Source organism: Kogia breviceps, chromosome X (genome assembly GCF_026419965.1).
Source record: "Kogia breviceps isolate mKogBre1 chromosome X, mKogBre1 haplotype 1, whole genome shotgun sequence".
NCBI classification, from domain to species: domain Eukaryota; kingdom Metazoa; phylum Chordata; class Mammalia; order Artiodactyla; family Physeteridae; genus Kogia; species Kogia breviceps.
In genome coordinates, this window is record NC_081330.1 from 55,531,808 (window position 1) to 55,557,876 (window position 26,069).

Here is a 26,069-nt window from a genome sequence, read left to right on the forward strand (position 1 = left end):
GTTAGTATTTGCCTTATGTATTGAGGTACTCCTATGTTGGGTGCATAAATATTTACAATTTTTATATCTTCTTCTTGGATTGATCCCTTGATCATTTTGTAGTGTCCTTCTTTGTCTCTTGTAATAGATTTTATGTTAAGGTCTATTTTGTCTGATATGAGAATTGCTACTCCAGCTTTCTTCTGATTTCCATTTGCATGGAATATCATTTTCCATCCCCTCACTTTCAGTCTGTAAGTGTCCCTAGGTCTGAAGTGGGTCTCTTGTAGACAGCATATATATGGGTCCTGGTTTTGTATCCATTTAGCGAGTCTGTGTCTTTTTGTGGGAGCATTTAGTCCATTTACATTTAAGGAAATTATTGATATGTATGTTCCTATTAACATTCACTTAATTGTTTGGGGTTGTTCTTGTAGGTCTTTTACTTCCTTGTGTTTCTTGCATAGAGAAGTTCCTTTAGCATTTGTTGTAAAGCTGGTTTTGTGGTGCTGAACTCTCTCAGCTTTTGCTTATCTGTAAAGGTTTTAATTTCTCCATCAAATCTGAATGAGATCCTTGCTGGGTAGAGTAATCTTGGTTGTAGGTTTTTTTCCTTCATCACTTTAAATATGTCCTGCCACTCCCTTCTGGCTTGTAGAGTTTCTGCTGAAAGATCTGATGTTAACCTTATGGGGATTCCCTTGTGTGTTATTTGTTGTTTTTCCCTTGCTGCTTTTAATATGTTTTCTTTGTATTTAATTTTTGACAGTTTGATTATTATGTGTCTTGGCATGTTTACCCTTGGGTTTATCCTGTATGGGACTCTCTGTGCTTCCTGGACTTAATTGACTATTTCCTTTGCTATATTAGGGACGTTTCCAACTATAATCTCTTCAAATATTTTCTCAGTCCCTTTCTTTTTCTCTTCTTCTTCTGGGACCCCTATAATTCGAATGTTGGTGCATTTAATGTCCCAGAAATCTCGGAGACTGTCCTCAGTTCTTTTCATTCTTTTTTCTTTCTTCTGCTCTGCAGTAGTTATTTCCACTTTTTTATCTTCCAGGTCACTTATCCATCCTTCTGCCTCAGTTATTCTGCTATTGATCCCATCTAGAGTATATTTCGTTTCATTTATTGTGTTGCTCATAGTTACTTGCTTCCTCTTTATTTCTTCTAGGTCCTTGTTAACTGTTTCTTTCAATTTGTCTATTCTATTTCCAAGATTTTGGATCATCTTTACTATCATTATTCTGAATTCTTTTTCAGGTAGACTGGCTATTACCTCTTCATTTGTTAGGTTGTTTTTTTTTTTTTTTTTATCTTGTTCTTTCATCTTCTGTGTGTTTTTCTGTCTTCTCATTTTGCTTATCTTACTGTGTTTGGGATCTCCTTTTTGCAGGCTGCAGTTTCGTAGTTCCCTCTGTTGTTTATGGCTGTCCCCAGTGGCTGAGGTTGGTTCAGTGGGTTGAGCAGGTTTCCTGGTTGGGGCGGCTAGTGCCTCTGTTCTGGTGGATGAGGCTGGATCTTGTCTTTCTGGTGGGCAGATCCACGTCTGGTGGTGTGTATCAGGATGTTGGTAGCCTTATGATTTTAGGCAGCCTCTCTGCTAATGGATGGGGCTGTAGACCTGTCTTGTTCTTTTTTGGGCATAGGGTGTCCAGCACTGTTCATTGCTGGTCCTTGAGTGAAGCTGAGTCTTGGTGTTCAGATGGAGGTCTCTGGGAGATTTTCACCATTTGATATTACATGGAGCTGGGAGGTCTCTTGTGGACCAGTGTCCTGAGGTTGTTTCTCCCACCTCAGAGACACAGCCTTTATGCCTGGCTGGAGTGCCTAGAGACTTTAATTCACATGGCTCAAAATAAAAGGGATAAAAAATAGAAAGGAAAGAAAGGAAGGAAGGAAGGAAGGGAGGGAAGGAAGGAAGGAAGAAAGGAAGGGAGGGAGGAAGAAAGGAAGGAAGGAATGTTAGGAAAGAAGGGAGGAAGAAAGAAAGGAAGGGAGGAAGGAAGGAAGGAAGGAAGGAGGGATGTAGGAAAGAAAGGAGGGAAGAAAGGAAGAAAGAAAGGGAGAAGACAAAATAAAGTAGGATAAAATATAGTTATTAAAATAAAGAATAATTATTAAGAAGAAAAATTTCTATTAAAGAAAAACAAAACAAAACAAAAAAGGGTCGGTCTAACCCTAGGACAAATAGTGAAAACAAAGCTATACAGACAAAATCTCACACAGCAGCACCCACATACACACTCACAAAAAGAAAAAAGGGGAAAATAATAGTATATCTTGCTCCCAAAGTCCACCTCCTCAACTTGGGATATTTCGCTGTCTATTCAGGTTTTCAACAGATGCAGGGCACTTCAAGTTGACTGTGGAGCTTTAATCCACTGCTTCTGAGGCTGCTGGCAGAGACCTCCCCCTCTCTTTGTTCACACAGCTCCTGGGGTTCAGCTTTGGACTTGGCCCCGCCTCTGCACGTAGGTCGTCCGAGGACGTCTGCCCTTCGCTCACACAGGACGTGGTTAAAGGTGCAGCTGATTCGGGGACTCTGGCTCACTCAGGCCAAGGGGAGGGAGGGGCTCGGATGTGGGGCAAGCCTGCAATGTCAGAGGCCGGCATGACGCTGCTCCGGCCCGAGGCGCACCATGCGTTTTCCCGGGGAAGCTGTCCCTGGATCCCAGGACCCTGGCAGTGCCGCGCTGCACAGGCTCCTGGGAGGGGTGGTGTGGAGAGTGACCTGTGCTCTCACACAGGACTCTTGGTGGTGGCAGTAGCAACCCTAGTGTCCCCCACCCATCTCTGTTGTCCATGCCAAGAGCCGCGGCTCGCACCCATTTCTGGAGCTTCTTTACGCGGTGCCCTTAATCCCCGCTCCTTGTGCCCCAGGAAGCGAAGAGGCAAGAAAAAGACTCTTGTCTCTTCAGTAGCTCTGTGCCCGTTTCTGGAGCTCCTTTAAGCGGCGCACTTAAACCCTTCTCCTCGCACACCGGGAGGCAAAGAGGGAAGAAAAGGTCTCTTGCCTCTTCGGCAGCTCCAGACTTCAACTGGACTCCCTCTGTGCTAGCCGTGGTGCACTAACCCCTTCAGGCTGTTTTCACTCTGCCAACTCCAGACCTTTCCCTGGGATCCGCCAGAGGCTCAGTTCCCTGCCCTGCCTGCCCCGGCGGGTGAGCAGACAAGCCTCTCGGACTGGTGAGTGCTGGTTGGCACAGATCCTCTGCGGAATCTCTCCGCTTTGCCCTCCGCACCCTGTTGCTGTGCTCTCCTCCGTGGCTCCGAAGCTTCCCCCTCCGCCACCTGCGGTCTCCGCCCGCGAAGGGGCTCCTAGTGTGTGGGAACCTTTCCTCCTTCACGGCTCCCTCCCACTGGTGCAGGTCCCGTCCCTATTCTTTTGTCTCTGTTTATTCTTTTTTCTTTTGCCCTACCCAGGTACGTGGGGAGTTTCTTGCCTTTGGGGAGGTCTGAGGTCTTCTGCCAGCGTTCGGTGGGTGTTCTATAGGAGAAGTTCTACGTGTAGATGTATTTCTGATGTATCTGTGAGGAGGAAGGTGATCCCCGCATCTTACTCTTCCACCATCTTCTCGCTCCCCCCATAACCTCCCTTTAAATGCTCAGCCACCTCAGCACAAATTGGAATGGAGCTCACCTCTTTTCAGTCTGTCATTAGTTACTGAATAAAACCAGTTTTGACTGCTTTAATTAATGTCCAGTATTTTTTATCTTTGACAACACTCACCATGGAAGTTTTCTAAATATCTATTATCTGAGGAGAAAGTGTCTTAATAGTGGCAAAAAAGGGAATGTTTCATTTAGTAATGATACCTGTGAAAGAAAAGGAAACATTCATTAAATTCCTGTCACTTACAATTTGGGTATGGAGAAGATGCAGGAAGTACAGGGGAGTGGTACCCTACAGCAGAAGGGAAGTAAGTAGAACCAAGAGGAAAATAAAAATCTTATTATATTTTTTAGACACGGCAAGATGGCAAAAGGAATAAATCCATGTTTTAACTCCTAGCATGAGTGAAATACAAATGAAATGCCAAACATAAGTGTTCCTCCAAGTGTAAAATGTAACAAAAAACAAACGCAGTTGATAAAGACAATTCAATGAGAATAATCACATATATGGAGAGGCTTCAATGTTTGTATATATTAAAAACTGAAAATACTGGTTAAAAGAGAAAGTCTGAAGGTAGAGAAGAACAAAATCTATAGTCATAGAGACGTAGGATAGGCAAAACCTCTGTTTTCATCAATATAGCAGAGCAAGGGGACTTCTTTTGAAATGTAATATACTCGTGGAACGTGTAAATGAAATTTGTGTTTTAAAATTAGAATAATAAAAACCTGCAATTCGTTATCACAAAAGGAGAACAAGGAGAACTATAACTAGGTTCAAGAAAGTTTTAGATGAATTAAGAGATGACAGAATCATAACTTTCCTTTTTAAAAAAAAAAATCATGTTTTTAACTTTACTGAGGAATAATTGACAAATATAGTTGTATATACTTAAAGTATGCAATGTGATAATTTGATATACACATGAATTGTGGATTACCACGATCAAGATAATTAACACATCCACCACCTCACATAGTTAACACTTTTTTGTGTGTGTATAGTGAGAATGTTTATAGCTCTACTCTCAGCATCTTTCAAGCATAAAATACAGTAATATTAGCTATCGTCACTATGCTGTATGTTTTTGATTGAAGTACAGTTGATTTACAATGTTGTGCTAGTCTCTGGTGTACAGCACAGAGATTCAGTTAAATATACATATGTATATACATATACATATATATGCATATATAAATATATATACTTTTTCAGATTCTGTTCCCTTATAGGTTCTTACAGAATGTTGAATATAGTTCCAAGTGCTATACAGTAGGCCCTTGTTGGTTATCTATTTTATATATTGTAGTGTGTATTCTTTTTATAACCAAAAATTTGTACCCTTTGACCTATATCACCCCATTCTATTAAGTCAGTAGTCTGAGACACACACACACATACATACACAGACACACATGTATACTGCGATTGTCTTTGTCTGCTGTATTAATCAGCTTGTGGGGCTGCTGTAACAAAGTGCTACAGACTAGGTGGCTTAAACAGCAGAAATGTTTTGACTCACAATTCTGGAAGCTACAAATTCAAAATCAAGGTGTCTGCATGGTTGATTCCTTCTGAGGGCTGTGAGGGAAAGATCTATGTCAGGTGTCTTTCCTTGTCTTATACATGACCATCTTCTCTCAGTGTCCCTTCACATTGCCTTCCCTCTAATGCAAATCTTGGTTTCCAAATTTTTCTTTTGCTAGGACATCAGGCATATTGGAATAAGTCCCATCCTAATAACCTCATTTAAACTTGATTACCTCTGTAAAGTCCCACACAGATCACATTCTGAAGTACTGGAGGTTATGATGTCAACATAAAAAATTTGAGGGTCACAAAATTCAATCCAAAGCACCCACCAATGTAGTTACTGTCATACATTTAATAATTCTTTGGAATAATTTTTATTAAAATAAGAAAGCTGTATTTTTATTACCTTTAAGAATTACAAGAACTTAAATGATGATAGTGTCATTTCTTACTATTTTCAAAGCAGCACTTGGGGACCTGTGTATGTGGGTGTCTGTGTTTTTGTGTAAAGTGTGAAGAAAATAAAATTGCTTACTGCACTGCATTCAAGACTGGCTTCAATATGATTTTTATTATTGTTGCTAATAATAATGCTACTATGACTTCTTGAATAAGAATCCTGTGCTTTCAGAATCAATAATATTGCTTTGAAATTTTCTATACTCCTATGCTGAAACTTATCCTTGACACAAGACATTTTATCTTGATGTTGTCATTTAGCCCCTTGAATATATTTGCCTTCCATTATTGTGTTTCTATATTGTGTAGATTTTCCATTACAGAACAAATGGTATTCCAGCAAGCTTCCTGCTAAAACAAATGATGGAATACAGAGAATATTTCAATAGTACTTTGGGGTTTTTTTTGGAATAATATCTGCCTTGTATTTTGCAGGAATGAATTTTATCTCCAAAAGTCCTATTCTTCTGAAGAAATATTAGTACAACAAACAGTTCATTTTTCACACCATTCTATTTAATACAGTGGGTGGCATTGTTACTGAAAATAAAACAAGAGCAAAAATAATACAGAACACCACTGAAATATTTATTTCTTATAATTGACTTGAAGAAATAAATTAAAATTAAATTTACTTGATTATACTATATCTTTTAATTCAGACTTCTGTTCAGAGAATGGAATACATGCTGTTATCTATGGTTAAAATTAATCGGAGGGATTTTGCTAAAAACTGACTTTCCAACATTTGGGGGATAACATATGTACACACAAAGATTATTTCAAGTCTGAAAAAAATGTGATGTTTTATTAGTAGAAGTGCAATTTCTGTAGAATTCTATCCATAGTCAAGTCAGGTCTGATACTCCATATTTGCTTCCATGCTAAGATAAAAAGGCCTACTACTCTACAGGTGTATTTATAAAGTGAAATTAAGAGAAATTAAAATTTTGAATCATTAGTTTAAATAGTTGCAAAAGCTGTAATTGCTAGTAGATTGTAAATATTATACTGTAAATTAAAATGTTACAGTACTCTTTACAATGTATCAAATGTAATATAAAGATACACTGAGATGATATACAACTTTATTATCCATTTGAAAAGTATGTAGCCAATTTTGTCTTTAACAAATGGATATTTTACATTTTTCATCTTTCTCCTTGAACTTGTATTTCCATTTCATTTCCCCTATAAAATTTTATCCTAATATAATACATTTTATGCCTATCATACTCTCTGGAACTAAAATATGTGTATAAATCATATTTTTAAAAAAAATTCCTGTAACAATATTAAATATTACTATTATTAATAATAGTTTATTAAACCAACATAAATCTATTGCATATTTTGACAAGTAATACTAAATATCTAAGTAAACCTTTATTGAAAACACATTTCTTAATGAGATAGATGAACATACTTTCCAGTTCATGTGTCTGTCAGTGAATATTACTATTGCTAGAATGAGTGAATTAAACATTATGTCTATCCATAATTTTCATTTTTATAGATAGAAGTACTCAGAAAACACATTTATCTAAAACATTTTGTTATAGCAATGTCAGTTTTTGATTTGATAACCTTTTGACCTATATGTCAAAAACATTATAGAGATGTCATCAAAATTAATTTTTAAGTATATATAAGCTGACAACTTTTTTTGAAAGTAAAGAACTGAAAATAACCTGACCTACAAATTGTGTTAATCTATTATTAGAGTCATTTACACCCTCAACACAAAATGTAATATTTTGATTTATCTCTTGTTTGTCTTCCTAAAAGTTTCTCCACTGAGAAAACAATGCACCATAGTAAGATATGATAATGGTGAGATATGGGGGTGATGATTCTCTTTTGTAAAATGGAGGAAAGACAATTGTGAAGTACGAAGTGGGGAAGGAGAAATTTCCCCTTCACTACAGGTGCATGCTCTGGGAGATCAACATTAGGAAAGAGTATATTTTGAAGATATGATTCTGGAAACTAATCTATTTACAACTATTTGTGAATGTATACCTCTTGGAAAGTCTTTATGCGCTCCTGACAATTTATAGACCATAAGACAAGGCCATGGGACTTGAGTAGGTTAAGGCTTGGAGTTCCCACAGGAGTGTCCTCTTGATGTCAGTAACTCTGAAAGGCTTATTTGAGTCTTAGAGACAATCTTTCCGGGGAGAAGGAAAGGCATGAGCAGAATGTTCTATCTCTTTTTAAGCATATTTAGACATGGTCTTGGCCTGATTCCATTGAGGGCTGCCAAGGAGAGTTGAAATTAAATAACAATTGTGGATCTTGTCAAGGCCATCTGTTTAAGGGATAATTTGAATACTCATTCCACAAAGGAAAATAAAGAGTCAACATTCTTAGTAGCCAATTGTATGTCTTAGGACTATATTGAGGTAGGAATAAATGGCAGTGTCTGTATTACAAGATTAAACCTAGCTGACAGTAAGGTGGACCAAAGTAATAAATGTTAGTATTAAAGCACTGGAGCACTACATTTGGTATTAATTGAAGGAAGACAGAAATGTAGTAGCTGAAAAAATGTAGAACTAAAGTACTAAAACAAGTTACTAAAGTTACTAAAGTAACTGAAGTAACACAAGAGAATAGAACTGGGATACGAAGTCATGGAAGAAGCAAGAGACTAGCTTGACTTGGTACTGAATTATTGGCCTAGAGATCATCAACATTTCCTGGCTTAGGGACACTATTAAAATCCAAATTTATGTTTATGGACTAAATAGCTTAAACAGTTAATGTTAGAGGAAACATGAGAACAGGTCATTTGTTTATCTTAAGCATCTTATAAATACTCATAAACATGCTGTTAAATAAAAGGCTAGGTTTTAAATTGGAACTTTTGTACACTGTTGGTGAGAATGGAAATCAGTTCAGCTGCCATGGAAAAGAGTACAGGGGTTCATCAAAAAATTTAAAATAGAATTACCATAAGATCCAGAAATTCCACTTCTGAGTACATATCCTAAATAATTGAAAGCAGGGACACAAAAGGATATTTATACACCCATATTCATAGCAGCATTATTCAAAAGAGCCAAAAGATGGAAGAAACCCAAGGGTCCATGGATCGATGAACAGATAAACCAAATGTGAGATACACATACAATGGAATATAACTCAGCCTTAAAAGAAAGGAAGTTCTGATACATGTTACAACATGGATGAACTTTGAAAATATTGTTGATCTTAAGGAAAAAAAGCCAGTTATTTTACCTGAAAAATGAGTTTATTGGGGAATAGCAGAGGAATTGCAATTTGGGGCATGCAAACTATGTCAAACCATAGGCAAGTCCAAAGAGACAAAGGGAAAACCAGCATTTATTAAGTTTTAGGAGAAAATTGGAGAGGTCTGTGGTGGGTTTTCATTGGCTGAAGGTGGTGCGTAGCTTGTTGATGTGTCAGAAGGAAATCTTTCTTCCTGCTAAAGCTTGTAAGCTGCAGTGAGTGATATGTGCATGAGAGTTCCTTCAGGGCTGCCCAACTCCTTGTTAAATGAGGATTCCTTTATTTATTTTTATAGCATTACACGAAGTGAATAAGCCAGCCACAAAAGGGCAAATTTTGTATAATTCTACTTATTATGAGGTATGTAGAGTAGTCAAATTCATAGACACAGAAATTAGAATTGTGGTTGCCAGGGACTGGGTGAAGGGGAAATGGTGAGTTGCTGTTTATGTATTAAATTTCAGTCTGGAAGATGAAAATATTTCTGGAAATGGATTGTGGCGATGGTTGCATAATATTGTAAATGTACTTAATGCCACTCAACTGTGCAATTAAAAAGTTTAAAAGAATAAATTTTATATTAAGAACATATAAAAAATAAAATGGCAATGTTTTAGAAATACTCAATGTAAGATAGCTGCTTTAAGAAGGAGTGAAACCATTCAATATAATTACATGAGTTGTTTTGAATCTAAATATTTATTCTTAATAATGGCATTCTCTTGTTCACTTTCTTTAAAGGAAAATGGATGGGCTAAATCTAATGTAATGGCAATTCTAAGGGGAAAAAGTGTAATAAGCAACAGAATCCCCATCTGCTGTATCAATCTGCCAATCCTGACACACATATCAACAGCTCTTTACAAGCACTAAGAAACCTGGTGATTGAGTGAATGTACAATATATTTTGTTGGTTCATTTCCTTACACAAAATTAAAGATTTGGCAGAGTAAGATGACGATGAAAACAAAAGGTAGACCACCCTATGTGTATGAAGTAAAGTCACATTGTCACATTCCTAATTTGTGCACTTTTAGAGCTAAAATGAGAAGCACCTTCTGTGTGCAGCTTAACACTGAGAATAAAAGTGAGGTTTGACAAATTAACTTGGTAACCAGTTAAAGGAGGTTTGATCAATTGTTTTTAGTAAAATGTAAGGGGCATATAAAAATGTTATCAATTTGAAATCAGTCTACACCTTCAAGGCTTCGAATGGACCCTAATAATCAGAATTTGAGGAATATTTGGAAAACAGCTCCAGATATATTTATATAATCTCTTGATATTGAATACTGCTTTTAACAGCATTATAGTTATAGTTGTCATGTTTGCAAGTCTTTCTATATTAAAATTAAAGACTCTATTAGAAGAGGGTAATCATTACTTGAATAAATAACATTGATTAGAAACACTGAATTACAGCCTGTTTTCCAGGTTTGCCTTGTAATTTCTCTTGAGTATTCCTTGTTTCTTCTGGTCTCTTCATTCTCTGATTTGCACATTTTCCATGTATCTTTGACTTTCTTGTTTTCATATTTTTCTTTTATTGCTTTCTTTCCTTGGTGTTGCTTTATAAAATGTGCTTAAGATATCTTTCATAGATTAAGTGGGTCTCAAGCTCCTGACATTGCCAAGATCCTGACACACTTAGGATCCACAGACACCATAATTTCTTGACTTAGGCAATCATTCCTAGAAACCCTCAGTCCCTAAAAAGATGTATAGCTGCTTCCAATTAAATATATTGTTTTAAAGTAAAACTCATAAAAATTGAAATGTTAGCAAAATTTAGATTTATGTTTTTAATTATAAGTACATAATGATCATTGGTCATTATATCATAACAACTAACTTCTTGCCTTTGATTTCTCCTGGGAAAATGAACACAGATATAATATCAATAGGTCATTATCATAATAAATAAACCATGCATTTTGTATACTCATGCTTTTTATTTAATTTCCCACACTGAAATAGAATTGATAGTGTTATGAATGTAGGAAGATTAGAAAAATTGTCAAGTGTAGGGGAATAAACCAAATACTCTTAAGGATAGCAATCCTGGGGTTTATTATTGTATAAAATAGTTCTTTAACATCTATATTTACTAAATAATGAGGCTTTAAAAAATGAATCCAACTTAATTATTGGTACACTTAATGATGAGGTGATAATAAAAAAGAAAGCAGCTGTTCAAATGTAGAAACTTAACCTGAATAAAGTTTCACATATGCTTAGGATATTTTATCTTTTGCTTGTTTTTGTATTAGAGGTTTGTATTTTTATTTTAGATTGTATAAAATTATAACATGCATGCAAACAATTCATTGTGAAAATAAGAATAGATCAAATATAATCATTAAGCCAAAGTGTATTATACAATGTTAAGCATGATAGATTTTTATATCTCAGATGATAATATGGTCTTGGATTTGCATAGTGCCTTTCTTGCAAAAATCACAAAGCATTTTCATATCAGCCACAGCTAGGTGAGGTAGAGAGGTATAGTAGTTAACTTCATTTTACAGATAGAAAAATATGATATTTAGAAAGATTAAAGGACTTGTTTGAAGTTACAAAGCAAATCAAAGTTTAGACCCAGGATGTAAGTCTTAGTGGGATTGACTGTTTTTCTTTTTTTCTTTTTCTGATAAAATATTCATAACATAAAACTTACCATCTTAACTATTTTTAAGTGTACAGTTTAAGGCTAATGATATTTAATTTGCACATATATGACTGAAAAGACTAGTTTAGAATGTGAATGCTTTCTCACATTAGCCTGTTATGAAATCTTGATACTGTTTGTATTGTTCATGTTGTAGTTCTGATATTTGTTTTTGTGTGTTTCTTACAATGATACATAGTAGGTTAACGGATTGCATATGATTTAGAGCTATAAAAGATTGTCATTTACTCACTTGTTTCTTCATTATAACTTTTTAGCAATAGCTAGAACATGGTAGTTAAGTTGTTTTTCCTATTACATTGGATTAACTTGCAAGTGTTCATCCTCTTCCTGTTTGGTTGTTGAGCTGTCCCCAATTCTTCCTGTTCGGTTGTTGAGCTGTCCCCACTTCTTTCCATTATTTACTTCTCACTTCTAACTCACCTTATATGTTGCTTCTTCCATGAAGCTTCACTTCACAATCTTCCCACTCTGTTCAGTCTGGGTTACATGTATGATACTCCATGTGCTTTCGTAGCAATAGGTACAATGCACTGTATTACAATAGTGTCTCTACTTGTCTAAACCACTGGAGAATAGAATATAAACTCCTTAACAGAAAGAACTGCATTTCATTAGTATTTGTATCCCAAGCACCAAATATAGTGCATATACATATAGATGTTTAGTAAATATTTATTAAATGGATGTGTAAGTGAAAGAGTGATGAATTATTTCTTATAGCATTGATCACATTTCTTTCTAATTGTTTAATATCTTTCTTTGTTAAATTGTAAGCTCCAAAAGGCAGGACCATGTCTAATTTGTTTATCATTTTTACCTCAGCATCTAGGTACATCATAAGCTCTCAATGTGGAATAAATGACTGAATGAATGCATGTTGATCCCCTCTCACATGTACAGCTCAGCAAATTGAATTACAATGACAGCAGTTATAAGAGGTTGTGTTACCAGATATGATCATGGGTAAGCTTATTTCCAAACAGAAAGTAAGTATAGCATGCAACTGATTTATTGGCACAAGAGTCATTATTTAAGCAGCACCACCGTAGTTATACAACCTCAGACCATTTCTGTAGATGCACATCTTTTCTGAGTTTTACTGTCAAAGATTATAAAATATTGCCTGTCAGGTTATGGAAAACTCTAAATCAGAGTTATGGACATAAAAGAACTTCTAAAATATTTTACAGAAATGAGATCTTGAAAGCAGGACTACCCAGAAGCCACTCTTCTGTGATAACCTTTATTTCATCTTTAAGTGCTAATCCTATTTTATTTCTAAAGAGTTTTGCTTTCAAATGAATAGTTTAGTAATTCATGCTACTGTATAGGGCAATTAAGAATCAAAATATCTCTACTCCCAGAAACATTTTATTTTAATAAAAAACAGTTTAAATATGAAGAACCTATTATCCAAAGACATTAATTTTCCAAATATGGAATATCAGGTGGTTTGATAGGTGGTGATTATTTGAGATTGATCTTATTTATGAGTTGGCAACAATCTGTATATTGTTTGCAGACTTACTGGTAGATTGCAAAGTCCATAATTATCTCTTACTTTTAGTATTTTTATTTATTTTGGGTTTTTTTTTGGCTAACATGTTATCTTTCATTGTCCTGGAATGCTGTTTGGCCTTCTGGGGCCCCCAGTAGAAATGCAAACATGTAAAACATAAAGCACCTCATGGGCTTCCCTGGTGGTGAGGTGGTTGAGAATTCACGGGTTCATGCTCTGGTCCAGGAAGATCCCACATGCTGCAGAGCAGCTGGGCCCGTGAGCCATGACCACTGATCCTGTGCATCCGGAGCCTGTGCTCCACAACAAGAGAGGCCACAACAGTGAGAGGCCCTCGTACTGCAATAAATAAATAAATAAATAAATAAATAAATAAATAAATAAAGCACCTCAGAAAATCAAAGGAAAACAAAACACAAGTGGAATGCCAAGAGAGGAGAAATGACAGGGTTAGACAGCAGTGGAACCAGGGTTAGACAGGTTTTTTTGGTGAAAAAGCAGCTTAGGAAAGTAATAGTATATAGGGCAACATTTCTGAGGCTTAGCTAACAGGCAATTTGCATTAGATTTGACATGCATTTAGTAAGAAAAAAGGGGTGACCTACACATGGAAACCTCCTTTATAGCTAGAAATACTATTGATAACATTTCTATCAAAGTGTAATCTGGTTCCTTAATAACCTGGATCAGAGAACAAAACATCCCAAAGCATATCTTAGTGCATACAGGTAGGTGATGGTCACTCTCTTCTGATGCCATTTCACATTGGTTCTCAATGGAATAAAGAAGGACTTGTTTTTCTCAAATTTAAACTTTATAGCAAAGGCTATCCTAGAACACAGTTTCTCAAATTGTAAAACTTTGAACAAAAAAGTTCAGAAAAATCTGAACTCCTGTCAGCTTCATGCCATGACACTACAGTTGAACAGATTCTGCATCAGAGAAAATATGTAAACTTTGGATGACACATAGTCACAATATCTTAGTCAAAACTCTAGTTTCCTGAATTCCTTTTTAGTATCATCTTTACTATGTTATACACAGTAATTATGTATGAGTGGGTAATAGAGCATAGAGTGAGCTCAGGCAACCTAGTAAGGATACATGACAGTGTCATTAGAGAAAAACCCCTTTTTAAAAACCATATCAATGAGAGGTATTCTTTAGAACATTTATATTTATTGTGCAATGGCAAACATAAGCTGTTTTTATCGAGTCAAAATAAGTTTTGTTTAGGGATGGAACTGTGATCACTGTGCTATGCACCTTTGTAAATCAATATGCAAAGCATAATTATTGTTACATGAATATTTTAATAGAGGAGTACATATTCTCCTAAAAATTCAATCTCTTATGAGGAAGTGTTGCTTAACCTGTTGTCCAGGGAAAGATAATGTCTCATCTACATATCCATGCCAAAGAACCCCTTGTATTTCATCTAACACAGAGACTGTTTAGAAAAGCCAAATTTCTATCAACCTGAAGATCCAGTCAGCCAATGGAGAGAGCCACACACTGTTATTTATGGTTTTGTTTATAGGTACCCCAAACTTTCACCTATAGCTTATCATAATGCCTCATATATAGAATTTTTACTTCCTCTGGTTATTTGTTTATACATAGACCCAGAAAAATACTTGCAAAATTTAATAGAAAATCTAAAGCCAACAAAATAGCAGAGTGGCATTACTTCACTAGAGAAAGGTTAAGAGAAGGTTAATAGAAACAACTAGTGAAGATATAATGATATCATCTGTTTTTATGATAAAATGTATTAAAAAATTCAGGAGCCATGTCAAATGAAGGAATTTGTCTTATCGCTAGTTCTAAAGTTATCTGATTTGATAAAAATCTTTTCATTTTCCAAATAGAGAGACATTCCATGAGAAAAAAAAAAGTATGAGTATAAATAGGGTGGCAGGCGACAATTCTACCACTGAACCACCTAGAGGTGTGGGATAGGGAGTGTGGGAGGGAGGGAGATGCAAGAGGGAAGAGATATGGGAACATATGTATATGTATAACTGATTTCCTTTGTTATAAAGCAGAAACTAACACACCATTGTAAAGCAATTATACTCCAATAAAGATGTTAAAAAATAATAATAATAAATAAATAAATAGGGTGGCAGGAACAATGGGATTTCTTTTCCCTACTGCATTCAAGATAGTATATGGGACATGCAGTTTATAATGCCCAGGTTCTATCTTAGGTCAACCTCTGTTAGTGACTGAGTTCTGTGACATTGAACAGATCACTAAAGCTTTCAAGGCTCTTTTTTGGGGGGCTCTTTATTTGAGAAACAATACTAATGATGTGTTTTTCTCACTAGATTATTGTGAGACCTAAGTAAGAACATATGCGTTTAAGCAGATTGGAAAAAAAAAATGGTGTTCTAAAAACACCAAGTAATGTTTATGTGATGACTAAAATATTTGGGCTTTTCATATTCACTCAACCTTTAGCAGCAACCTTTAGCAGAATCTGCCAAGGCATTTCTGTGTGGACTTTCTCCAAGGTATATGGTGGCTGATGCAAAGTAAACAGATCCTTCCCTGTGAGATCCTGCTATGTAGTCTACTGTAAGCTATGCATTTTTCCCAGGTACCCAGTGCTCTCATACTGCTATCCAACTACCTTAACTATGTTATCTCACTTGCACAGCAGCACCCCATCCTCTAAGACATGGCATATCTTTCTCCTTCTTCCACCAGTGCAGCATTTATAGTTCACCATAGAATTGACCAGTCCTTCAAGGCTTAGCTAGCTGTCTAAATGATCTTACAAATGCATGCAAAAACAAATGATCCTGGTAAATAATATTTTTGATGTTTATATGTTCTAAATTCATATGATTTCTATGTGTTCTAAACTGTGTAGACTATAGTAGAATGGCTACTTTTAATTCTTAAAAAGATAATTGAAAACAAATCTCCAGGCTCAATTCTCAATTCTTGGATTTAATGATACTGGGGTAGAAACCCCAAATCTCTATTTTAAAAAATTTCCCCAGGAGATTCTGCTGTGTAGTCAATTTTGACAACCATTGATCCAAAATACCTTGTCTAAAACAGAATTGCTTTCTCAGTGACTTTGCCAAATAAACACTAAGAAATATGGAGATTTCCATAAGACAATGCCATTGCTGTTTTGTGACATAAAGAGTGTTTAGTGTAGCAAGGGAAAAGGTTATGATAAAATCTTGGGAGCACACAATGAGGAGGCAGTGGTGGAGAGAAGAGGCACCTAGGTGGAATGTGACATTATCTGTTTAAAGTTATGATATAATCAGTGTCTTTGGGGAAAAAAATAATTATAACATGATGAAGTTAGTCTTTGATGTCTTCCACCATTATTACTCAACTTCTCTCTTTTAACTCCTGCCTCTTTTTACTCCACTCTCAATCTAATGTTACTGGTACTATGCTCCGCAGAAACCTAACCTAAATAAACCCACCTTGTACTGTTCTCCTCCATTCCATAGTATTTATAGCAATTAAGGCATTTTTAATAACAAAAATAGCCACCATTTATGATGCCAAGATGTATTCCAAGACCTCAGTTAAACTCTTCTGAGGTTTATTTGCCATACTCTAAAACATGCTTCTACCTCAAGAAAACAAATGGGAACTTGCACAGACCGCTTTAATTTTTTTTTCCTTTTTTGAATGTAATAAAATATGCATCTCAAACTATGCTAAAAAATTGCAGAGGAAGGAACACTTCTGAACTCATTCTAAGAGGCCATCATAACCCTGATACCAAAACTGGACAAAAATGTCACAAATAAAAAAATTTAGAGGCCAATATCACTAGTGAACATAGAGGCAAAAATCCACAAAAATATTAGCAAACTGAATCCAGCAATTGGTTTTCCCTGTGGTGAATGACTAGTCTCCATGGAATTAATATCTGTATTTATGCTATTGTCTATCTTTGTGTTCAAACTAGATTCAAGATTATACTTTTTCAGTGTTCCAGAAACAAGATTTTTTTAGCTTAAATTATAATATTTCTATGATCTCTATATGTATTCCAATTTAATCACCCCAATGTAAAAGATCTCATGAAGGAGGTAGGACCTGAGTTAGATAGAAAAGAGTTATCGTTTGAAATAGAGGACAGAGTATAAGCAAAAACAAAGGTTAGCCTCTCTATAAAACCTTTTCTTGACTCACCTAGGTAGCATTGATAACTATCCTGTATGTCACTCTGAAACCTATATATGTCCCTTTATTATAGTACCTGTAACAATTATACTTATATACTTGTCAGTCTTCTCCAAGTACAGATCTGTTTTTATTCTTCATAACCCCTGAATATTATATCTGAGTCACAGGAGGTATATTAAGAAAATTTAAATGTGATGCCAGAGAGAAATTTGCTCAAATGGAAAACATAAATTTATGTTGGAAAAATAATGTTTGAGTACCTTAATATTTTTTGACTTTTCTTATATGTCTCTTTTTTTCTTTTAAACTGCAATCAGAAAAAAAATCCCTTGGCTCAGGTTTTCAGCTAATTATTTTTCAGCAGTATCTACTATGCTATGTAACCCATCTTCCAAAATCTTTATTTCAACTATTACATGTTATTTTCAAGATCTGCAGGAAATTTCTTCCTCTTTACTTTTTAGTGAAGTAATACATATGTACAGTAAATCGTACAAAAGAACACGTCTTAACTGCACAGCTTGTTAAATAATCACAACCTAATTTAAGGTATGATTTCCACCTTAGCATTTCCAGTAACCCAGAATTCTTCCCGGTGCTCCTTCCTATTCAATACCCATCTACCTGAAGATAAGTATTATTATAAATTCTACCAAGACTAACTTACATCTGAGAATATTAATAACATTTATTCTTATGTCTGATTGTATTTCTTTTACTGAGTTTCTTGACTCCATATAAATTATTCTGGTTATTCTGTTTGTTGAGTTTGATACTTCTCTTACACAATAGTCTGGTAATTCTTGAGTGTTTGCTCATCTTTGTGTCTGAGAATCCTTTTTGCCTGATTTTGAAAGCTTTTGTTAGTATATCTTTTGGACAGAAATAAATTATAAGCTGACAATAAAGACAAGATGAAAGCAAATATTACATTTCTACATTACTTTTTCTTAAAATTTTGTTGAATTTTTTTCCGGATGGAATCCAGAAAATTTCATATTCATGCTCAAAATGTGAGTAACTGATGTTCTTAAACAAAACAAAGGGAGGCCCCGAATTTTTAAATTTTTAAAATTTAAGATTGGAATGAATTACAGAAAGCATTAGATAGAAATTTACACCTTAAGTTTAATGTAGAAAGAAAAGAAAAACAAACAACATAATTTCATTTTTCAAATCTACACTATATTCCTTTCTTTAGTCCTAAAACCTATGATAAGAAGACCTTAGAAAATGTGCTAACCATCAGGCTAGGTTGGGAATGGTAAGGAGAAGAGAACTTTTAGAGGACATCCAACACATTTTATTAATTTCTTATTGCATGTAAAACATTATGTTGGGCAATGGGAAACAGACCCAGGTTACATACTTGAAACCTAATAGGAATATTCAAAATGTGCAAGTAATGGAAAAATAGCTATAGGTTTAATAGTGACAATAAGTATTAGGGAAGTTCAGAGAATAGAGAAATTGCATTGTTCTGAGGAATAAGTACCTACATTTGAGTGGATCATAAAAATACTGAGTTTAATGTTGATTATTAGAAGACTAGGGAGAAAGTTATAGGTAAGAGAGAAATAAGGAAATTTGTTTTAACAGGATAAAATAATTATTGTTATTGCAGAAAATTTATATTAAGTTTGCTAGATCTGTTTATATAAAGAAATGTAAAAGACACTTTATGTGTAAAGCTACATAAATTTGAGAAGGTAGGTTGCAGTAAGATATTGGAGTCTTGAGTACCAAACCAGGACATTTTAACTATATTGTATAGGAGCAATGACAAGTCTATGAGCACAGGCATAAAATGGTAAAAGAAGTGTTACAAAAGCACTCTGGCAGTAGTTTTCATAAGTAATTGGATAGAGGCAAGATGAAACATAGAGAAAGCAGTTAGGTTACTGTTATAGACTAGGAATGAGTCCAATATGACTTAAACTGAAGTAGTAGCAGTAGGAATTAAAGGAAGGAACAGGTACAAAGAACTGACAAGTTTCATCAATATAAAAGATATTTCTTTTTGCTATTTTCTGAATTTCCAATATAGAAGCTCTGTACCAGATTTTTAAGATATCAACCCCTAGTGTTAAGAGAAACATGGAGGTCCTCAGCTGAAATGGTCTTTTTAAGTGTAAATGAATTTTGACTGCTACTTAGCTCCCCAAAGCATTATCACTTCTATCCTTTCAGGAATCCTAGAGCTTATACAGGTGTAATAAATGAGGCCTAATCTGCAGCCTTACAATCTGCATTCATTGCCATTTTTCCAGGTTCTTTGTGGTATGCATATTAGAGAGAATGTTATACCACTAAGTTTTGAAAAGCAAATCGCAGGTCTGTAAAAATATGAGCAATGTCTTTTCACTTGGGTTCATTCTACACTCATAAATTAAATGATTTGATTCTTTAATGTTAATCTTTACTGTTAAGAAATATAAAACTACATCAAACTACTTTTATTGGCTTTATTAGACTGTGCTGAAGTGTCCTTGGTATATACGAGACCAGAGAATGAACTGTTTTTAATCCTTCCAAATTTCCAATTGAAACTGTTGGCAAGACATTGAAAAAGGTTTTTGCAGAGGTTTTTACTTGGCTTGTGAATACTTGGATTCAATTTTCTGTTTTTTTTACCATAACTTTCAAATATATTAAAAAAGAATGAGTTTTGGTGACTTTTCTTTTACTTTTGCAGTTACTGAGCATCACTGCTGCTGATTTTGACAATTGAAATTACAGCCAAACTACAGGAACATCATCTAATCTGGACCACCATTATTCTTTCCTAAGAAGTTTAGGGTTACAGTCCACCCTGTCATTAACCCAGCTTCTTGTCTTTCTTTGTATTTGTTGGAGTCAGAACATGTTGTAGTTTTTCAATGAAAAATGTGTTGTTTAATAACAACATCAGTTATCTATTTTGGTCTAGCAAAGCAGCCCACATCTTAGTGGCTTAAAGCAACAACTCATTTGTGATTTTGAATGATTCTATGGGTTAAAACGGCATTTTTCTGCTTTGTGAGGTATTATCTGAGGTGGCGGTAGAGTTGGGCATTTCAAAATGGCCAGTTACATAATTGCCAGGTAAGTCTGTCAGCACAGGATCTTGGTTCTCCTCTATGTGGGTCTTTTCCATGTAGTTACTAGGGATTTCTCACAGCATGGCACACCATCTTCAAGGAGTGTTCCAAGAAGCAGTGGTAGAAGCTGCAGAAATTTTAAGGTATACCTTGGAAGTTAAATAGAGTCAATTCAGAGCCATTTCTGTTGTTCAAAATAGGCTAAAGGACCATCTCAGATTCACGAACAGTTGAAATAGACTCCACTGTTTGCTGTGGAATTATTGGATCATATGGTAATTTTATGTTTAAATTTTGAGGAACCTCCATACTGTTTTCAACAGCAGCTGCACCATTTAGAATCCAACCAGCAGTGCATAAGGGTTTGAGTTTCTTTACATCCTCACCAACACTTTTTATTTCATGCTTTCATTTTATTTAATTTACCTTAAAGTGTATGGAGTAGTATCTCATTTTGGTTTGATTTAAATTTTCTAACAATTAGTGTTATGTATTGAATGTTTGTGTTCCTCCAAAATTTGTATGTTAAGTCCTAACCCCAAGAAATGTGGCTGTATATAGAGATAGGACCTTTATAGAAGTAATTAAGGTAAAATAAGGTCATAGGGCTTCCCTGGTGGCGCAGTGGTTGAGAATCCGCCTGCCGATGCAGGAGACACGGGTTCGTGCCCTGGTCCGGGAAGATCCCACATGCCGCGGAGCAACTAAGCCCGTGAGCCATGGCCACTGAGCCTGTGCTCCACAACGGGAGAGGCCACAACAGTGAGAGGCCCGCATACCGAAAAAAAAAAAAAAAAAAAAAAAAGGTCATAAATGTAGGGCCCTAATCCAATACGGCTGATACCCTTGCAAGAAGAGGAAGAAACATCAAAGTTCTCTCTCCATCATGTGAAGACATAATGAGAAGGTGGTGGTCTACAAGCTAGGAAGAGAGCTCTCACCAAAATATATATATATATATCTACTGGTAACTTGATCTTAAAATTCCCATCAACCAGAACTGTGAGAAAATAAATTTCTGTTGTTTAAGATATCCAGTCTGTGGTATTTCTTTATGTCAGCCCAAGCTAAGTAATATAATTAGTGATGTTAAATATTTTTTTCAGGTGCTTTTTTGCTATTAGTATATCTTCTCTGTGGAAAGGTCTATTCAAGTCCTTTGCCCACTGTTAATTGTTATTTTTTTAATTGTTGTTGAATTGAATGATATCTTTATTTTGCAAATTAATCCTCTGATAAGATATAAACTTTGCAAATATTGTCTCCCATTCTGTGGGTTGCCTTTTCACTTTCTTGATAGTATTCTTTGATGTATCAAATTTTTAATTTTGATAATGTCCAATTATCTATTTTTTCTTTTATTGCCTATGCTTTTGGTGTCATATCCAAGAAACCATTTTCAAATCCAATGTCATAAAGCTTTTCCCATATGTTTTCTTCTAAAACTTTTATAGTTTTAGCTCTTATGTTGAGGTCTTTTGTCCATTTTGAGTTATTTTTTTGTACCTGATGTAAGGTAAGCGTCCAAATTCATTCTGCATATGGATATCCATTATTCCCATAGTGCTTTGTTAAAAATATTTTCATCTCTCCATTAACTGGTTTTGGCACCCTAGTTGGAGGTGATTTGGTCATATATGCAAAATTTATTCCTGGGTTTCTATTCTATTTTATTGATTTACATGTCTGTCTTTACATGCATACAACACAATTTTGATTGCAATAGGTTGTAGTAACGTTTGAAATCAAGAAGTGTAAGCCCTGCAACTTTGTCTTCTCTTTTTTAGTTATTCAGGATCACCTGAGGTTTAATATGAGTCTTAGGATGTTTGTTTTTATTTCTGTGAAAAATATTATTGGGATTTTGATAGGGAGTTTATTGAATTAATAGAACACTTCAGATAGTATTGACATCTCAATATTAACTCTTCCTATTATAAACACACCATTGTGAACACAGGATGTCTTTCCATTTGTTGGTGCCTTCTTTAATTTCTTTTAGCAACATTATCTTGTTTTCAGTGTCAGGATATTCACCTCCTTGGTTAAGTTTATCCCTAGGAGTTTTACTCTTTTTGATGATATTTTAAATGGAATTATTTTCTTAATTTCCTTTTTGGATTATTCATTGTTAGTGTATACAAACACAAATTATTTTTGCTTGTTGATTTTGTATTCTGCAAATTCGATGAATGTGTATTATAGCTCTAACAGTATTTTGTGGAGTATCTAAGGTTTGTTTAAATAAGATCATGTCATATGTGAATAGAGATAATTTTACTTCTTCCTTTGTACTTTAGATGTGCCTTTAATTTCTTTTACTTGCATACTTTCTCTGGCTAGAGCTTCCAATACTATGTTGAATTGTCTCTTTTGGTATATTGTACTTGGAGTTTGTTGAGCTTCTTGCAAATGTAAACTCATATTCATATCTTTTATCAAATTTGGGAAGTTTTTGTCATTATTTCTTCAAACAACCTCTATGCCCCTTCCATCTCTCTTCTCTTGGGACTCCCACCATGCATATATTTGTCTGCATTATTATGTTCCATAAGTCCCAAAGGTTCTGTTTATTTGTTTTTTGTTCTTTGGACTCGATAATTTCAAATGGTCTGTCTTCAAATTCACTTATTTTTTTTTTCTTTTGCCTGCTCAAGTCTGCAGCTGAGCCCCTCTAGTGAATTTACCAGTTCTTTTATTATATTTTTTAGCTCCAGAAACTGTTTGGTTCCTTTAATAATTTCTATCTCTTTGTTTATATCATTATTTTCTTCATTTATTAGTATCCTGATTTACTTTAGCTCTTTGTCTGTGTTTTCTTTTAGCTCTTTGAGCAAATTTAAGATAATTCTTTTAAAATCATTGTCTAGTATGTCTAATGTCTGTGATTTCTCAGGAATGTTTTCTGCCAATTTATTTTGTTCCATTGTATTGGCCAGGTTTTCCTGTTTCTTTGCATGCCTTTGACTTTTTTTTTTAATTGGACATTTGAAAAAACAATCATCTCTCCCAGCTTTTGCAGACTGCCTTTGGACTGGGGTAGTCCTTTATTGTTTAGCTGGGAATTTTTCTTTTCTTTTTTTTTTTTTTGAGCTTAAGGATTAGCTTGATGTAAAATCTAAGTCTTCTCAGGTCTTTCCTGAACATGCATCTTGCCTGGGTCCATGTGTGGCTTTATCAATTCTCCTGATGCTTTAATACAGTTGCTTTTAATGTCTATATTTCTCTGATTCATACCCAGAGAAATGTATTAGATGGTCTCTTCTATATCACTACCTATAATATCTTGCCCTACATGTCTGGAGGTCAGTAGTCTCATAAGCTGAAGCTTTCACAAGCAGTGGCTACCACTTTTCCCCAACTGAGTTCTGACTTAAGCAAGACAAAGAGCAGTCTTTCAGGCTAGCCAATAAAAAAATTAGAATGTTGCAAATAAGAACTTTTCTGCTCCTTTTGGTTCATGAGTGTAAAATGAGAACTGATCTACCTCCTCCTCCAGACCAAGATCAAGCTGTGCTGGAGAAGCTGTGAGTCAAGAACAAGTAAAAACACCATGAAATTCCATGTCACTTTTAAAGTGGCTTTTTCTTGATGAAGTGTTCATTTGGTTGCTGTAGACTTTGACTGTTTTGCAGAGCTCTCATAAGGCTATATCAGTCAGTTTATGGTTGTTTTTAAATGTTTTCTTGGGAGAAATAAGAACTTGGATCTTCCTAGCATGCCATTTTTGCTATCATTATCTCTTAAAAAGGACCATTTCCCCTAGTATCAGCCATACAATTTCATGGCCATTATATTCTTTATTTTCTCCTTTCTCAAATGCCTGATTCATTTTTTTTTTTTTTGGCTATATGTCCTTCTAACAGTATATTATCCATTTCAGCCCTGGGGAAAGATGTAACAATCACTTTGCTACACTATATCAGTGTTTATTCATGCTCCACTTACCATAGTGATTTGTTTCTCATTTCCATTTATCTGAGGGGCCTGCGAATTATAGCTCATGGACTGATTGCATGTTTTAATTTTAAAAAATTTAGTTAGAATATAGCCACTCCAACTCATTTATGTATTGTCTATGACTGCTTTCAAGCTACTATAGCAGATGAGTATTTATTACAGTGACTATATGGCCTGCAAAGCCATATTTGCTAACTGTGCCTTTAAGAGAAAGTTTGTCACTGATCTAGGTGGTGGATGATCGAACTCCAGAATCTCATCTCAGCATCTGTTTTCTCAGAACAATCTTGGTAGTATCTGTTGCTGGTTGGGTTCCTTGTGAACAGACTTTGAAATTGAGATTAATGTGCAGAAATTTATGAGAGAATATTATCTGATTTAGTATTTTAGAAGAAAGGGGAAGAAAATAGGAGTAGAAAAAGAGAAAAGCTGTGTTGTGATGAAATTACAACAAAGGTCTTAAGTGATGTCATAGAGAGCTCTGAAACTGGGATGGCCTGTCAGAGTTGTTCAAAGTTGGGGTGAAGAAGCTGGTTTTTTTTGTACTTCCTCATTGATCATTGGATGCAGACTTCCCTGGAAAGTGATCATGCTGTTGAGGAAGGTAGTTTTCAAAGTCAAGAGCAATTTCTGGAAGAAAGCTATCATTTGACAGCACTGTCAGAACCTGGGAAAAAGTCCTTTAATCCTCAAGATGAGATCTGGTGACACATCACAGAATCTGCTACAGGCAAATTGTTTCTATTTCAATGTATTTTTTTTCAGTATTTTTGTTCTGTGTGTGTGTGCGTGTGTGTGTATATATATATATATATATATATATATATATATATATACTTATTAAGTAGACTTTTATAAAACTTTAATTGAAACTGAATTATCCTTTTACTATTTAGTAAATAATTCTAGTTTTTTTCTAGAATTTTAATAGCAGAAAACTGCCTTGTAATAGTTTCATTATATTTTGCATGAAACTCTATGATATGCTATATTATTGAACTGTGTTATTAAAAAAATAAAGAAAAAGTTAAATGTATGTTTAAAGGCAAGAAATGATAACTCTAAATATGGTTTATCTATGATCCTATTTCATATGTTTAGGTTCAATGTCTGATCAAGTTACAAATTTATATCATTAATAAAAAGGAAGATTTTTTTTCTGATATCTTTCCACATTATAAAGAATAAAAGCATTATTTAAGTGGTTCTCTTGGAATTATATGTTTCAGCCTAAGCTTCTGAAAAAGAAAGGATATATAATTTGAATCAACATGAAGTTTATTGCTGTTTGTTTTAGCAATTCATAATCTTATTTCCCTAATGCAAATCATACCTGAATTCCATTTGAATGAAAAAATGAATATTTTCTTCCATATGTTCTAATTTATTCCACCTTTCTGGAGATTTCTTATATGCTAAACACTTAGGATTGGCTTTGCCAAAGTCCTTAGTATGGTGGCATTCCAGTTGTCATTGCCTTTGTGTATGATTTCTTTAGTCTTTCAGCCTATTTTTTAGAAAGAAGTTTTAGACAGCACTTAAATGTATGATTTATCTTTAACTCAAGAATACCTTCAGCAGCTTAGCAGATTTAAAAGTACTCTACAAGTTCTCCAGTTGTTCTCTGTATCTGCAATTCAAAGCATCTGTAGCTAAATTGTAACTTTTCAATTCATGATGATACTTCAGGCACTTAAAGAAATAGAGGCAATATTATCCACTCTAATCTTCCATACAGATTTTTCTATGGTTGTTTAAATCCATAATAAGATAAACATTTAGTGATTTCCTGCTGAA